We start from the raw sequence: 18319 nt of genomic DNA, 5'->3' as shown, positions 1-18319 counted from the left end.
CTAAACATTCTGTCAGAGCTATTGGTTTCATTGCCATTTCTCTCCTTAAAGTTCATCTGGAAGTCTATTTCCCACAACAATATCCTACTGTTTGCATGAGTTTATTCAAATCTAGTGAAATGTAGTGGAACTAAGACCAAAAGCAATCATTCAACACAAGGTGAGACCCGGCTGACTTTCTGCTTAATGGACTTCCTGAACTAAAGCTCATAAAGAAACTTGATTGAAAGAAGCCATAAAGTGATATTTAAACTAAACAAGTCTTTTTTTATTAGAGAGGTGAATTTCTGATTGAAAACGATAAATGTCCTGAGTTTTAAGTTTAGGTTCCGTTTTACCACATATACATTGGGAATATAATTTCACATACATATAAATGTCCACCGGCAGGTGCATTGTATCCATTTCTGTGCAGGATAGGAGAGGCTTGTTTGCTGTGTAACTGAAGAACTAAGCACTGGGGGCAGGTGCCACTTTTGATTCAATCCAGACACCCTCTTCACAGGATCAGCAGCTCAATAGGACAACAGCAGAAGTGTCCATGAAGCCAACTTAATATCCAAGAAAAAGTACCTGATGTTGAGAGAGGGGAATTCATTTGTTCTCACTAAGGTGCCCTTCAGGAATATTACAAATTAGACTGGTTAGTGCTAGCAAATTCTTTCAATGCACTGGATGTGGTGTCTGCAAGAATTAATTGTTTCTGTTATAGTTAAAGCCATGATGCACAATGGAGGGTAAATGTTTCCTCCCTCTGTGGAAGCTTTCTCTTGTGTTAGTTGTTGTCTGTTTCTGTCTTATTCAAAGCACTGTAGCAGGTAGTTAGAATTGTTTTTAGGTTTGATCCTGTTATGACTCATTTCTGGTAATTATATGTATTATATTATTACATGATGTCTTTTACAGTCATACTGTCAGAAGGATGTACAGCACAGAAACCAACTCTTCGGTCCAACTAGTCTATGTCGACCAGCTATCCTAAATTAATCTAGACCCATTTGCCAGCACTTGGCTCATAATTCCACTGGGCGGCATGGTGGCTTAGTGGTTAGCACTGCTGCCTCACAGCACCAGGGTCCCAGGTTTGATTCCAGCCTTGGGTGACTGTCTGTGTGGAGTTTGCATATTCTCCCTGTGTCTGCCTGGGTTTCCTCCCACAGTCCAAAGATGTGCAGGTCAGGTGAATTGGCTATGCTAAATTGCCCATAGTTTTAGGTACATTAGTCAGAGGGAAACGGGTCTGGGTGGGTTAGTCTTCGAAGGATCGTTGTGGACTTGTTGGGCCGAAGGGCTTGTTTCCACACTTTAGGGAATCTAATCTAATCTAAACCCTTCCTGTTCCTATACCCATCCGATGCCTTTTAAATGTTGTAATCATACCAGCCTCCACCACTTCCTCTGGCGGCACGGTGGCACAGTGGTTAGCACTGCTGCCTCACAGTGCCTGTAGACCCGGGTTCAATTCCCGACTCAGGCGACTGATTGTGTGGAGTTTGCACGTTCTCCCCGTGTCTGCGTGGGTTTCCTCCGGGTGCTCCGGTTTCCTCCCACAGTCCAAAGATGTGCGGGTCAGGTGAATTGGCCATGCTAAATTGCCCGTAGTGTTAGGTAAGGGGTAAATGTAGGGGTATGGGTGGGTTGCGCTTCGGCAGGTCGGTGTGGACTTGTTGGGCCGAAGGGCCTGTTTCCACACTGTAAGTCTAATCTAATCTGGCAGCTCATTCCATACACACACTACTTTCTGCATGAAAAGGTTGCCCCTTAGATTCCTTTTAAATCTTTCCCCTCTCACCCTAATGCAATGCCCTCTAATTGTGGACTCCCCACCCTTGGGAAAAGACCTTGTCTATTTACCTTATCCATGCCCCTCATGATTTTATAAACCTTTAACATCACCCCTTAACCTCTGATGCTCCAGGGAAAATAGCTCCAGCCTATTCAGCCTCTCCCAATAGCTCAAACCCTCCAATCCTAGCAACACTCCTGTAAATCTTTCCTGAACCCTTTCAAGTTTCACAACATCTTTCCTGTAACAAGGAGATCAGAATTGCACACAGTATTCTAATAGTGGCCTAACCAATGTCCAGTGCAGCCACAACATGACCTCCCAATGTCGAGGCAAAAGTAAGGACTACAGATGCTGGTGATCAGAATCGAGATTAGAGTGGTGATGGAAAAGCGCAGCAGGTCAGGGGCATCCGAGAGCAGGAAAATCAATGTTTTGGCAAGAGCCTTTCATCAGGAATCATTCCTGATGAAGGGCTCCTGCCCGAAATGTCAATTTTGCTGCTCCTCGGATGATGCCTGACCTGCTGCCTTTTTCCAGCATCACTCTAATCTTGACTCCCAACTCCTATACTCAATGCTCTGACCAATAAAAGCAAGCATACCAAATGTCTTCTTCACTATTCTATCTACCTGCATCTTCACTTTCAAGGAATTATGAACCTGCACTCCAAACTCTCTGTTCAGCAACACTTCCCAGGACATTACCATTAAGTGTATTAGTCCTGCCCTGTTTTGCCTTTCCAAAATGCAGCACCTCACATTCATCTAAACTAACCCCATCTGCCACTCCTCAACCCACGGCCATCAAGTTACCGTTATACTCTGAGGTAACCTTCTTCACGGTCCACTATACCTCTAATGTTGGTATCATCTTACTAATCATACCTCCTATGTTCACATCCAAATAATCTACATAAATGATGAAAAGCAGTGGACCCAGCACCGATCCTTGTGGCACACTGTTTTATCAGTGTGAGTTGCTGAAGGAAATCTTTAGAATGTAATAAAGAATGAAGTGAATGTGTAACTCTGTCCATGAAACTCTCCGTCACCAGACGTCATGCAAAATGTACCATGAGCTACTGTGATCCAGCCCTTTATCTTATGAAGAAATGTTCTGTGGAAAGTACCTCCAAAATTTTAAAAGTTCACCAGATAAAACTCTGAGGTTTCATCTCCTCATCTCTTCCAAGCCACCAGCTTCCATCATTTTAATTATGTGTACAAGTTGGTAACTGTATAAAAATGCTCTGTGGAATTATGGGTTTTATAATGAACATCCCTACAAAGTAATGAGGATTTTTTTTACACAACATTAGTTGGACCACAGCTATATTTGGAAAGTTGCTGCTATTAAATGAAGTTGTCTAAAACTGCAATAAGCAAACAGTGAACTGGGATAGTGTCAGGAATGGGACATATAATCCTTGAGATATGTGATTGTCTCCACTGAAGCAGAGAAGACAGAGGAAATTTAATTTCTTCTTATTAAGTATGTTGATAAAAATGAATTACAAAACATTTCATCTGTTGGTGGAATCAATGGTGAAGGTCCTTCTGTTTAAAATAATTACTGAGAGTAAGATATTAGATAAATTTAGAGATTTGTTAGAGCATGGAACGTTTCACCGCAGGAAGTGGTTGAAGCTGCAGCTTGTAAGGGATGATGCAGAGATACAAGGATAGAGTGAGCAGTGGGGTTAGTTTTGAATTTCCTGAGAAAAATGTTGAATATTTTCTATGAACATTTTGATATTATATTCTGATATTTGGTTGGCAGTTTTTTTTTGTAGGATGAGATACGGAACACATAATGAATGATTCTATTAAAACCCAGCAATCTTGCTGAGTCATTTGTTAATGGCTTAATGAAACTCTGAAGAAATTTAACACACACTAATCGCAATGTTGTATAAAAAGAACATTGTTCCAAATAGAGCAATTTATCAAGGCAAGATGAGATTTAACGTTCTACCTTGCAGGTAGAGTGAAAATGGCATTTCAGCCTTAATAGCATTGAACTCATTTGGTATATGACAGACTTAGAATGAGAGAGCAGAGAAAACTAACAGCACCATTCACCTAGCACACAGAGAAAAGTTAGCAATTGCTGAATTCAGAAATTCAATCGAACATCATCTGATTCACATATGATGCTAAAGCTAGGAAGGGACCATTATAAATGAAGATCAGGCTTTCATTAAGAGCATCTGAAAATTGCATGAGGGTCTACACCTGAAAAGAATACTGTTCAGAAATGAGCACCTCAAAAGGTGGATAGTGAGATTGACCAGGATCACTGGGAGAAGACAAGGAATGAGCAAGTAAGTGACATATTTGATGGCTAAAGAAGTACCCCATTGTTAGAGAAATTATCTACCCAGTAGGCTGCTAATTATCAATTTTGTCTGCTGTGTTGCAGAAATAAAAGTGAAAAAAACAAAACATCTCTCACATACTCCCAGAGTGTTGAGGTCCATACTCTACTCTATAATTGTATTTTACATGATAGTCCCAAAAAAGAACAGTAAGAGACCTCAAAGCAATACAAAAACCATGAAAAGTTAGATGGGGAACCCATGTGGGGAATGATGTAAGAAAGCCCCTCTGGGACTTTAGGTACTATTACAGGAATGGGGTGTCACCCCCTCTTTCGAAATGTAATAAAATCATATTATCATCTTCTAAAATTACCCCATCACACTGTCTGAAGATTGAGTAGCGGATTCTTAATTCATGAAAAACTTTAATACATATACAGTGTACAATTGTCCATTTTCTGCAATGATTCAGATTGTCCAGCAGGGGTCAGAAAATGTCAATACAGGTAACATATTATTTTCATTGACCTGCCTCTTTTTTTTGCCACAAAAGGTCCCAGCAAGCAAAGTTATTCTGTGATAGTGTATTCCAGCAAGGATTTATCTGATTCCTCTGTCATCAATGACGTTTACAACATTTATGAGGTTTCTGCAGCTTTTCACTAAAAGTTGCCTCATGAATGGTGTTACGTAATTCACTGGGAATTCTGGATGACCAGGAAGAAGTAAAACATATGGGAGACATTCACACCGTAATTATACTGAAACATTTAAATTTCGTTTAAATCACTAACAGTTAATGCATTGAATTGGATTTGCAGTGAGTTGGCAATGAGTATGACAGGCTGAATGGCTTCCTTCTGTGCTATAACCATTCTATGGTGCTATAAACAGCATCAACATATTAAAAATATTGTCAAATGATGTGCACAAATAAAACCTGTCACAAGTTAATTTCAAAGGTTATCCTGCCCAACGATCAGCTATTTACAGGAGACTATAATGCACATAAAAATTAGATAGGAATAGTTCCTTGGTGGTGACTCATCTTTCCGCCTTACCAAATTGCCAAAATTCTCAAACCAGAGTGGAGGCCACTGCTGGGACAGCAGGAGGCCCTGGGCCAACAGCAACAGTGAAGGCCTGGAAAGAGACGTGAATAGGATGGTGTCTGGGCCAGTCATCAGGGCCTTGTGGAGAGCAGTGTTGGGTATTTAGTTTGTAAATTACAATGTAAAAGCCTGAAATGGCCTGGAATTTGGGAAGACTATCACCTTCCCCTGACTTAATTGAGTGAAGTTGAGAAGAAGAGGGGCAAGGGCGAGGATTGACCATTAAATTCTATCCAAAGAATCAACTATCAACATATTAGATTAGATTAGTTACAGTGTGGAAACAGGCCCTTCGGCCCAACAAGTCCACACCAACCCACCGAAGCGCAACCCACCCAGACCCATTCTCCTACATTTACCTCTTCACCTAACACTAGGGGCAATTTTAACTTGGCCAATTCACCCGACCTGCACATTTTTGGACTTTGGGAGGAAACCAGAGCACCCGGAGGAAACCCACGCAGACACGAGGAGACTGAGCAAAATCCACACAGACTGTCACCTGAGTCAGGGATTGAACCCGGGTCTCTGGCGCTGTGAGGCAGCAGTGCTAACCACTGTGTCACCGTGCCACCCACTTGCAAGAGAAATTAAAATGAAAGCTAAAAAAAATCCCTTAACATTATTGATGCAACTGCGGTAACTAAATCATATTTAATTTTTTCTATTGCTTGTTTTTTTTTTGTCTGTATCATCTCGTGTCAGTTCTGTACCTTATTATCCATACCATAATCTCTTCTCTTGAATTTATCATGTTCTATTCACTTTGCACTGTGGATGAAAGGGTTTATTTGAATCTCAGCTGAACTGGTTTCTCAGTGATCACATTAGGAGAGTCTTCACGGGGGCCACAAATAAATAAAGAATGACTTGGAATTCTTTAGCACCTTTCATGACCTCAGTATATCTTAAAACAAATATGGAGTACTTAGTCACTACTATATTCCAACGCAAGTACATCCAAGCTGTCATACAAAACAAAACCAGACAATATCTTCTTTAATTCATATTGAACTCAGAATGGTAACTCTAGTTCTATCTACACAGATGCTGGAAGACCTATTGAGTTTCCTCAGGACTTTCTGCTTTTTAATTACAGATCTCAAACATCTGATGTACTTTGGTTTGATGATGGACATCTCCACACCAGGTCTTGCTTACTCAACTCTCAAATGGCCCACGTTCTAGAGGGGGACAAAGAAAATGAATGGCAGCATTGACATCAAGAATCTTGGTCCCAATTTGGCCCTCAAATTGCATCATTATTTACATCTCAATGCCTTAATGATGAGGCAGAGTACAGGCAGAGAGGGAAAGTGAGGGAAGTGAATCCTGAAATTCGGATCTGACAACTTGATGTGACATAAACTCCATGTGCCTGAAGAAATGTGGGCAGAGAATTGGCCTGTTCAGCCACATGAAGACCCACAGCAGAAACGCACAACCCTGAGAATACACAATTCTCAAAACAATGGAAAGCCAACAAATAAAACAAAATAAAATTAAAAGATATCCAAAAATTGGGCCAAGTAGTTGAATTTTAAAGAATGTCTTAAAGGAGGGAAATGAGGTAGACAGACAGAAAGCTGTGTGAAGAATATTCACGATCTTAAGGCCCTGGGTAACTGAAAGTCCAGAGGTACAATTAAAATCAGTATGCTCAAGAAGCCAGAATTAGAGTAGAATAAGAGCCAAATATTGAAGGAATATATGATATTTTAATGTGTTTCTATCCAGATATTAGTAGCAATCAAAATTATATAACAAACAAGCTTGTAAAAGAGCAATACATAGTGCAACATAAGACTGAGTTCAAAAGTGATTATGTATCAGAATATATCAGTATGCTGATTACCATATGGCTATTAAGTTCCAGCAGGGACCTGACATAAGTAATTATAACTCTTTGCAGTGAGGTGCAACATTAGTTAGCCTCTAATGGATAATCACACTATTAAGACAATTTTCATCTGATAACCCTATACTGCAGTATCAGTGCAATTCTCCGACTTTTTTTTTGCATTACTCAACTAGGTGGCTTGTAAACAGATGGATTGTTCATGGTGCTGAAACATAAGTTGAGATCAAAGAGAACCCACCCTAGCAACGACATTAACCTCCTGTTCACCTTCCTTTTTCATTTGGCGTCAAAAAAACATGAATTTAGTTGGATAAAAGAACCGAGCCAACTTTTATTTTAATTCTAATTACTATGTAAATAGAAAAGCATTTACCTCCCTTCAGTTTCAATTTCTGACTCACAACTGTCCCACTAATTACTTCATGCCACAAAGAAATGAAAAACTGTGATTGATAGAAACACCATGGATCTATGTAAATTAAGTCTTTTAAATTTTGATAATAATGGCAGGAAATTTTGTGGAATGAATAGAGACAGATTTTAGATTTCACTCACATCTGTTTGGGAAGATAATTACTCCTCTGGTCTATTTGTTTCCACTTTTTTTTATAAACATGCAATTTTGAATATCTCCAATATGTGTCATAAAGAGGATTATTTCTGATGGATGTCAAATCAACAGTTTGGCTTAAATGTAAACAATCAGAATTTTGCTCGATGAGTAAATGTAACGAATAGATAAGTCATATAGAACAGTTAAGTGCTAAATCCTTCGCAGTTGTGAATTAGTTGATCTCAATGAGGTGGTAGGGATGTCACAAGTAGACTCACTCCTACTCTTTGGTTAGGAGGAGAAAATTGTCTCCAGTTGCCACTCTGATGATTCTTGTGTCTGTTAAATTTGCATATTTGTGAATGTTAGTTGAAAACAAATTACTACTGGCCTCATGATCCCTCTAGTACAATAACCTTTCATATACTCACCATCAAAGCTCACATGTGAAATATGTAAACTTTTTTATATGGCAGGGGCCATATAATCAACTTCAAAAACAAGTGATTTCAGAGAACAAAGGGTTGGGTGGAGGATGAAAACGAATGGAAAAACTATTGTGGACTCAGCTACTCTTTTTGGACTAGGATAATGGGACATAAGGAGAAAGGGACATTGTGCTACCTACCACAACAATTCCTGTCCAATTACCAGCTGATATTTGTAGCACTGCTTGGTTGATTATCAAAAGAAAAGCCACAGTTGACTGTAAAGAAAGCAACTCAAGGATAAAAGGAAACATAGCTCTTTTTAACACTAATTTTCAAAATGAGAATTGTACAAAATATGCTTGTTTCTGTTTAATAATGTGAACTTAATTTATACAATTTAATTCTTCAACTACAGTGTTGTCAGATGCAAATAGTTGGAGAAAGGAAATGACATCATTATGTGGGTCAATGTGTGGATGTGAAGTTATATATTTTGCACTGAAGCAATAAAAAACTACTACAAATAGTAAGTAAAATTTCTTTCCAATGTACTTCAAAAACACTGTCAAAACTAAGATTTTTTTTGCACCAAACTTGCTGATGAAGTCCAAGCTAAAACTTCCAAGATGTTCCCTAATGGATGCTGTTGAAAGTCTTTCTTTTTTAACGGCTAGAGTGTGGTCAAAGCACTTCCCACAATGATGTTCAGTAGGAAATGACATGGCGTGGCAATAATGAGGGAACAGAAACACGTATCCATAATGCCTTGAAGGAATACAGCTGTTGTCACACATCTGCTAACCCTGTTCATAGAGGTGTGAAGAGCCTGTGTTTAGAAATTGCTGCAGAAAATGCCTTAGTGACTTGATGTAGCGCATAACGTAACTAAGACAGATTGCAGTGACGGTATGCTAGCGGTGGTTGAGTTGGATGTTTATGCTGGTGCAACATGTACCAATTATCTTGACTGGTCTGACCTTCCAATGTTGAGGTTGGCAGATATAATGATTTTGTCTTTGTTTATTAATCATTTTGTCTACAAACAATATATCTCAAAAACTAATCAATAGCTTGTGACAAAACCTGATACAAAGATACGGTATCACTTCAGGAAAAACAAATTTGTCAAAATGGTTTTTAAAATAATCTGTTAATGTTGGTAAGTAATTCAAATTCATTTTTTTAGAATGCTCTGGGTTACTTTGTTTAAAATTATGTTGATTATTTTGGATTGTTGTGCATTTGCTCAACTGCCACTGTAAAATTTGTCATAGCTATCAAAATGTGAAGTGTTTTCAGAGCGATTGTTGGATGTGATTAAGGTGAAGCCCCTCAGTGAAATAGAAGTATAAGGAAAAGCATAAAGAAAGAGCTCTATAATTGTAAGAAGCTCATATAGATTGATGGGACTGGGCATTCTACTACATACTCACATAATTTGTCATTTCTGTCAGTGAAGGTAATATTCACACTTCTGTTTGTTAGCTTATTTGGCCAGTATATCTTAAAAACAAATGGATAGATTTCAATAAAATCAGGTACACTAACATGATAACATGTATGATTGTGGCAAGCGCTAATGGTGCCTGCACAACAGAAATAGAGGAATACCTATAAAATCATGTAGAAAATTCTATTTTATGGTATTTTTAGAATAAAGGAGTTGTTTAATGATTGTAGTATGGTATAATTTGCAAAGTGCTCAGAAGTAGATGTGTAACAGTGAATGTAAAAACAGAACCCGGTGAAACTATCTGCCTAACTTTGTTCAATGTAAATCAGCAATTTGCAAAAATCCACTTTGGCACAGTCATTCAGAAATGTAAATAGGAAACGTGAGAAAAATTCAACATATCCCACAAAACCACAATAATTCATTGCTTTGAGTTGAAAACTCAATAGTTTTGATTCCAGAATAACTCTGTAAATTCACATAGAAAACATGAGCAGGGCTGGAGGATTACAATAGAACAGTAAATCCAAGTGTGGCTATTTACAGAGATAGGGAGAAATAATGATGCTGTCTGGTGAGGATGAAAGAGGAAGCAGGTGGAGATGATATAGAGCCTCTGTAAAATATGCTGTTTTTAAAAGATCATATTTAAGCGTTTCTGGGAAGCTGTGTGAGCAGCAAATAGAAAGGAAACAGAAACAAAGTGAAAGATTGAGAGTTGAAAAAGCCTGTGCAATGTTAAAATTTATGAAGTGTTATTAGACATGCCCTTTGATAGTGACGTAGAAATATACAAAATAGAGGCAGGAGTAGGATATCTGGCCTTTTGAGCTTACTTTGCCATTAAATTTGATCATGCCTAATCATCCAAATCTATACCCTGTTTCTGCTTTATTCCCATTCTCTTTAACCCCTTTAGCTCTAAGAACTATATCTAGTTCTTTCTTGAAAACATTTAATTTTTGGCTTCAATTGTTTTCTGTGGCAGAGATTTTCACAGACTTACCGCTCTCTGGGTGAAGAAACTTTGACTCAGCTCAATCCAAAAATGGCCTAGCTCTTATCCTTAGACTGTCACGGCTGGTTCTGGACTCCCCAGTAATCAGGAACATCTTTCCTGCATTTGCTCTGTCTGGTCCTGTGAGAAATTTTAAAGTTTCTCTGATATTCCCACACATTCTTTGAAACTCTAGTGTATATCATCCTAACCAATCCAGTCTCTCTTCATACATCAAACCTGCCATCCCAGGAATCCATCTGATAAAATTTTGTTGAACTCCCTCCATAGCCAGAACATCTTTCCTCAGAAAAGGAGACCAGAATTACACACATTACTCCTGATATTCCTGCTCCTGCACTTCAAACCTCTGGCTATAAAGCTCAACATACTATTGGCCTTCTTCACCACCTGCTGCTCCTAGATGCTTCTTTTCAGGAAGTGGTCTACAAGCAGATCTCGCTGCATTTCCCCTTTTCTTGGTATATCAGCATTTGCATAAGAATCTACCTTCCTGGTTTTTGCTTTCAAAGTGGATAACTTCATATTTATTCACTTTATACTTCATCTGCCATGCATTTGGCCACTTACTCAACTCATCCAAATCATACTGAAGAACCTCAGCATCCTCCTCACACTTCACCCTCGCATCCAGTTTGGGCCATCTGTAAACTTGGGGATTTTACATTTAGTTCCCTTATCTATGTAATTAATATATGTTGTGAATAGCCGGGGTCGAAGCATTGACTCCTGCTGTACCCCACTAGTCACAGCCTTTCACTCAGAAAAAGACGTGTTTAATCCTAATCTTTGTCTCTTGTCTGTGAAACAGTTCTCTATCCATGGCAATACATATGACCAATCCCATTGCTTAAATAATTATAAACTAATCTCTCAATCTCTCTCATGCCCCTTATCAATAGCCTTCTGAAAGTCTGAGTAAACCACATTCACTGGCACCCCCTCATTGAATCTATTAGTTACACACTTGAAATATTCCAGTAGATTTGTCAAGCATGATTTCCCTTTCATAAATTCACACTGATTGTCTAATCCTCTTACTCTTTACCAAGAACTCTGCTCTTCAATCTTTTATAATGGAGTTGATCATTTTCTCTACTACCAATGTCAGGCTAACCAGCCTATAAATTCCTTATTTTCTCTTTACCTCCTTTTTAAATAGTGGAGTTGTATTAGCTACATTCCAATCCATAGAAACTGGTCCCGAGTCTTTACAATCTGAAAAGGGAACCACAATGCATTCATTATTTCTAGTGCCACTTCATTAATTACTCTCAGATGTAGATTTATCAGGCCTTGGGGATTAATTAGTCTTTAATCTCATCAAATTTTGCACACTATTTCCTTACTAATATTAATTTCCTCCAGTTCCACCCTCTCACTAGATTCTGCCCTCCCCAAGATTTTTTAGACATCATTTGAGGGCCTTGTGCAGATCGAACCAAAACATTTATGTTATTAGTCTAGCATCTCGTTGGTACCCATTATAATTTCTCCTGTATATGACTGTAAAGGAACTACAATCATTTTCATTAATCTTTTTTCTTCACATACTTACAAAAGCTTTTACAATTGATTATTTTCTCCATGTAAGTTTACTCTCATACTCTATTTTTACCCTCTTAACCAATTGTTTCAGCCTTTTTGCTGAAATCTAAACTGTACCCAAGCTTCAGTTCTGCTGCTCATTTTTGGCCAATTTGTATATCCTTTCCTTGAGTTTAACAATCCATAATTTCCCTTTCTAGCTATAGCCGGGACACTGTTCTCATTTTATTTTTGCATCAGACTGGAATGAACAATTGTTGCAATATCTCCAAGCACGCTAAGTGCTTGCCATTGCTTAAAGTAACATTCCCCAATTTATCATATCCAGCTCATGCCTCAGACCATTATTGTTTCCTTTATTTAGATTCAGGACCCTAGTCTCAGAAAAAATTATGTCATATCCATCTTATTGTAGAATATTCAGGTTAATCTCCCCTTAGACACCTTGCACAGCTAGTTTGCCAATTATTCTTTTCTCATTATATAATACCCTATCTAGGATTATTGGTTATGTGGTTGGTTCCTCAACATAGTGCATGAGATGGTTTTTTCAATCAATATCCTGGAATTGCTCTGATATTGCATTGTTCCTGATTGGATTTGCCAAATCTATATGCTTATTAAAGTCAACTCTAATTATACTTGTAGCTTCATTGCTTGCATCTCTAATTTCTTGCTTGAATGCCCCTTCAGACACTACCACAATTGGGGGTCTATAAATAACAGTTACTGTTGTTTCCTGCTCCTTGGCATTCCTGAACTCTGTCCTTACAGGTTCCATTTTGATTGGAAATCTATGGTGGAACAGCACAGGCGTTAGGTTATTATTCTATTTATTGTACTACATTATACTAGGAAGAATATTAATTTTGCTGTTTTATGTTTGTTTCATACATAAAGTCATTTCGGCTTTCAGTTTTACTTAAGTTTATGTACCTAGGTACATTTGTACTTAAGATGGTGCTGGGAATGGTGACTTTGTTTCCTTTTTACTGTACTCCAGTATCCCTGTACTTGAGTAGACATGACAATAAAATCTAATTCTAATTCTAGTTTACGATAACACAATCTATAGCCTCTGTTTTAAAATTATATTCATGAGTAACTCTTGCTCTGAAAATTCCCTTCGTAATTGAATAATTTTAAATTTTTTTCATCACCTTTAACGTTTATATCCAATAATTTCTTCATTTTGCATTAAGGAAGTTAAAAGTTTAAGTTGGATCTGAGAGAAAAACTTCTAGCTCACACTAATAAAAATTATTTGTATTACAGTGATAAAAATTGTATCACAAATAATATTGTGGTTTGACTTTTGAAGTTATTAATGAGACTGCCAAATTTCTGTTACAATCCCAGAGAAGACAGCCAAATTTATGTTAAAATCTGGTTAGAAGCCAATAACATATTTGTCAAAAGTAGGCTATGTTTGAATCCTCAGGTGCTTGTTCAGAGAATAAAGCCACAAACTTCCACATTTCAAACAAACAAAATAAACTTTAACTAGAAAAGGCTAGAAAAGTAAAACAATCTGCTACATACAACATAACTTAAATCTAACATGCAGAAAAAGCTAACGAGGCAACAGACAAACTATAGTCAAAACTCCCAAAAGGCACATTAAAGTAGCAGATGACAGATCCCATGGATTTTTCAGCAAGGTGTCCAGACATTAATCGTACTATGTATCATCATATCTCATTAAAACTTTGCCTCCTTTACAAGGAATTCAAATGCTTCATCTTTGAATACTTACTCTTAAAACTCGCTCAAAGCTGTGGTCAGTATCAATGACTATTCACCTTCCAATATTTGAATCTCTTTTTCTCTGACCACATCTCCTTCAGTTTCAAAGCTACAATCCAACAGCTACTGATGGCACATTTCCAGCTGTTTCACAGACAGCTAGTTTCACTAAGTTGATCATGCCTTTGGGTTTCCCTGAACTCCATGCCCCCAGCTACACTAAGCAAGTACTGCTTCTTGGCTTCCTTTAGCCCCACTCTCAGATCCCAAATGATTCCTGAGACTTCAGTGAGCCTCCAGCTCCTCACAGTGAACAGCAATATTTTAGCTGGTTGGAGCCACTTTCTTAAGTTGCTCCTGACTCTCTCTATCTTTCTCTTCAACTCAGAGCCATCACATTACCAGTTCCTTAGGACTTCTCCCAAGCCCAGACTGCCTGGAAACTGCTGACAACAGCACCTTCACTCCCCACATCTAAGCACCTTGGTGACCAGAAACCCAATGAGCAATCTTTGGGTTTCTGTTTCTTCTGCCTCCAACCAATTGACTGGTTTCTGTGGATTCCTCTTTCGCTCCCTCTCCTGTCCCAAAATGTTCCTTTTTGTGCCAGTCACATCAACATATGTGCACCATTTTCTTTTCCCACCACAGATTTAATGACTCATCAGTTCAGCATTAACACACCCCTCCATTCCTGGTTAATTCATGTTTTTCATTTCCTCTGGTCCATTATCATCAGGCAGTTTTTCTTTCACTATATCCATGTACTCTGGTACTCACTTTTAGGATGCAGTTTAATCCAGGCAATAGGGGTCTTAGCCATAGACTGGAGATCTGGTAAGGGCACTACATGACTTCCTTTATAAAGGAATGCCATATTAAATGCCAACAAATACATAAGTGGCCTGTGGCAGGCCTTTGCCAGAATCATGGAGCCCAGAGGAGAAAGCCCAGAGGAGAAAGCCCATTGACCAACCACCACCAATAGCTACCAACCTGTTAGATGCTCATAGCTGTCCATTGATGGTAGTGCCATCAGAAGTAGATGGCAGTGCTACATTATACCCACCAGAGATCAGGATCTACAAGGCAGCCAGGCTACAGGTACAAGAATGGGATTTGCAAGCAGGGAGATACAGGGTGGGTCCAAAGAAAAGATAGGTGTTTGCTGTCAACATGCTGCAGCCCTTTCCAAAGTCAAGTCTCACAATTAAGTACTGAAATATCTGATAGAGAGAGACACCCTGGGAGCCCAAAAATAAACCCAACAGAGTTTGCTTTTCAGACTCCACGCAATGGTAACTGACCTACCCTCTGCTGGTGGCTGGACAAAGTCCTTAAATGAGCACTTAAGGGCCTCAGTCAGCATAGGCAGGAAGGCAGACTATAGGCCTTCCAGTTAGATTGCACTCCATCCTCAAACCTTCAAGAGGGGCATACATTCCACCCATTAAAACTCTTCTCTTTGTCACCTACCTCCCTGGTGTGTAAAACTTCTCAAAACTCTCTTCAACGGTGCTTTTGTTTCTGATGTCACGCCCAATTGTTCGGTTATTTGTTCTTCTTGTCACTTTGTAAAGTGCTTTGAAATGCCTTTCTGTAACTGGGGAGAATTTGAGAAATTTAGATTGTTGGTTCTCTATTTTTTGCTATCTAATCACAGGATTGAATTGCACTGGAAGGTGAAAGACAAACTTGTATTTTTACATTCAAATTGTTTCAGTGGGACCACCTCTTTGTCCTGTATTAAGTCCAGAAAATAACCTCCATTTTAATCTTTGCAAGCTGCAAATATTTGTACTAGGGATGCTCATTTGAACAGGCAAGTAAATGAACTGCAGTCCTGGGTTCAATCCAGCCAAGGCAGATGGGATGAAAGTGCTCCCTGTTGGTTGCTAACATTGAGAATGGAATACCTTAATCATCTCAGATCATATTTCCTTTAGATTTACACCATCATAAAACTTCACCTTCATTGAAATCATGACACAGATAATCCTATAGTGAGGAATTCACATCATTGAAACACCGAATGACTTTACTGATACAAATTCAGCAACATTGTTCAATCTAAACAAAACAAGTTGTTTTACATAGCTCCTGGCCGCCAGTTCAAAACAACATTGGCAGAGGCATGAGAGCAGATTGCACTTAATGGCTGGTGCAGAAAGACTGGCGATCAACATAGGCAATTGGAAATAAGTAAGGAAATGTTACACCGATAAGAAGAAAAATATATAGAGGATTAAAAAAAGGATTCTTTCCCAGTGCTAACCATGCAGCTTTAGGATGTGTGAACTAATCAAAGGAAATTTCAAGGAGGTCTTCTCCATGGCACATTGCCAAGGAAATAAATCAGTGACTGCTCAGCTACAAATATTTGGGAGAGATTCCTCATGCATCTCTGGGGTGAAGCTAGCAGGTCCAACAGGCTTTAATAAAAATCAATACTTCAAAGGAACATCATTCCAAATAAACCAGTTACATTATTCTTGGTGTGATTTATAATACATCAGGCATGTCTGACCAGGGGAGAAGGAGAGATTCAGCAACTCTCTTTCCAAAAGGCCTCTTGGCTTGTCACACCAAATAGTTATCTTCCTTTTTAGCATGCAACTATATCACACACATCAAAAATGTAGTTGACGGAATCAAATTGACCAGATCAATTCCAAGACTTATTTGAGTGAAACAAGGATACATTTTATTACCAACCAATGCAAGAAAAAATAATAAAACACAACATCAAGAACACAACAAATAGTCAATAACTTTTAAAAAAGAATGGCATATGCATGAAGAATAAAGGCTATGTAGTTTAAAATTGCTGTAAGATTTTTAACCCGAGACCACAATTGTTTAATTATTGCATTGCATCCTCAGCCATGACAATCTTTGTAAGTATCTTTGAGTTCTTAGTCAATGGCTGTTCCCAGAATTTGCTTTATCACTGAGTGTTGTCTTCTAAGAGTTGACAGAAACAATGTGAGAGAAAGTTTGTTAGTAAAATTCATTATTCCTGTTCTCTACTGTGCCAAGCAGCTACTGCAGTGTGGCAGATCTTCCCAGCATCAATTAGAAAAATAGGGTGAGATTTGCAGAAATTAAATTCTTACTGTTGAGAAAGATTGTCTAACTTTTCAACTAAGTTTTGAACAGGAAGGCAAGAATCTCATAAGCAAGTGGTGAGAGGCCTATTTGCATTCATTTGCATGTATTAGCCTTTTATTAGTACCTGATCTCACCTCATTGATATGCAGTTTTCTATTCTCCCTCTTGTCAGAACAAAACAAGATGAAGAATCACTGCCATAAAAGTCAGAGTGGGTATCTGGTGTTGTGCCTGCCACACAGTGTCTTTTAACTCTTATATCTAGCAAAGAACTGCAAGTTGACTCACAATAATAATAAACGATATATTATAACAATTATACTATAACAACAAAATGCACCATAAACTAACAATTTATACTATAAATCTAATCAACTATCTTGTGCTTTAACTTAACTCTAGATGATCATATACCACCACACTTGATCTTGACCTTGATCCCAAATGGACATTCCTGATGAAGGGGTATGCCCAAAACGTCGACTCTCCTGCTCCTTGGATGCTGCTTAACCTGCTGTGTTTGTCCTGTGCCGCCACACTTTTTGACTTTGATTCACATGGTGTTGATCGTCTGATCGTCTTCTCCCCGTGGCCACAGCAGTGTCTTCTCTTCACAGTGGTTGGTTTCAAGTTACTGCCCCTGAGGATGGTGTTGCGGTGATTCTTATATTAGAAGTCGTTCCAACCCTTTTGGGAAAATCTTTAGTGTCCTCCAATATATCGATCAGAGCTCAAGCATCCCAATCAATCAGACCCAACTGGGCATTGACATGTCGATGGCAGGGTGGTCCTGGAGGTATTAGGTGCACATAGGTCAGGTAGTCTCTCTAAATAAGGGTGCGAGGCACCTCTGTGTTGGGCAAACAACTCGAAGTCCCGATTGCTCTGGGGATGGCCTTCCAGCTGATTAATTCAATTCCAAATTCGAGGCTATATTGCATTGTCTGCAGCTGCTGTGTCAATTACATACTGTCTGTCTATTGTTGCAGCCTGTCTGGATTCTGCAGCATGTTTATTAGTGCAGTCACTTTGGTCAAGGCTTGTCTTAATTTCCCAGCATTGTTTGTTTATTGTCCATTTTTCATAAATCTATCATTTTGAGCAGCTTGTCTGACCACACTGGCTACCCAGTTCACTGCTAGCTCTTCTGAGCCTCCATCTTCAGTAGCATTCATCAACATCTTTTTATTGCAATGCTGCTACCAGGACATTCCATGTGCATAGGGACAGGCACACAGCTCATGGATCAGACCGGGTGCATCTTAGGGCTCTGAGCTCCCTCTCTTAGCGCCTATTTCAATGGTCACAGCATCTTTGTCTTATCTTGCCTTATGTCTTATCTTGTGTGCTGTGTCCCCTCAGCCAGAGCATCGAGGC

General features: G+C 38.8%; 1 long non-coding RNA gene across 2 annotated transcripts in view; it reads right to left on the bottom strand.

Moving 5' to 3' along the window:
- LOC132818286 (uncharacterized) overlaps positions 1-18319 on the bottom strand; it is a 59941-nt gene that overhangs the window by 15069 nt on the left and 26553 nt on the right. For both annotated transcript variants that reach the window (XR_009644987.1, XR_009644986.1), the window contains one exon: positions 15308-15434. This is a non-coding gene — a long non-coding RNA (uncharacterized LOC132818286). The remainder of the gene's footprint in view (positions 1-15307; positions 15435-18319) is intronic.

Source organism: Hemiscyllium ocellatum, chromosome 8 (genome assembly GCF_020745735.1).
Source record: "Hemiscyllium ocellatum isolate sHemOce1 chromosome 8, sHemOce1.pat.X.cur, whole genome shotgun sequence".
Lineage (NCBI taxonomy): Eukaryota > Metazoa > Chordata > Chondrichthyes > Orectolobiformes > Hemiscylliidae > Hemiscyllium > Hemiscyllium ocellatum.
The sequence above is the reverse complement of the archived record's forward strand: the minus strand, read 5'-3'. Positions and strand labels throughout refer to the sequence as shown.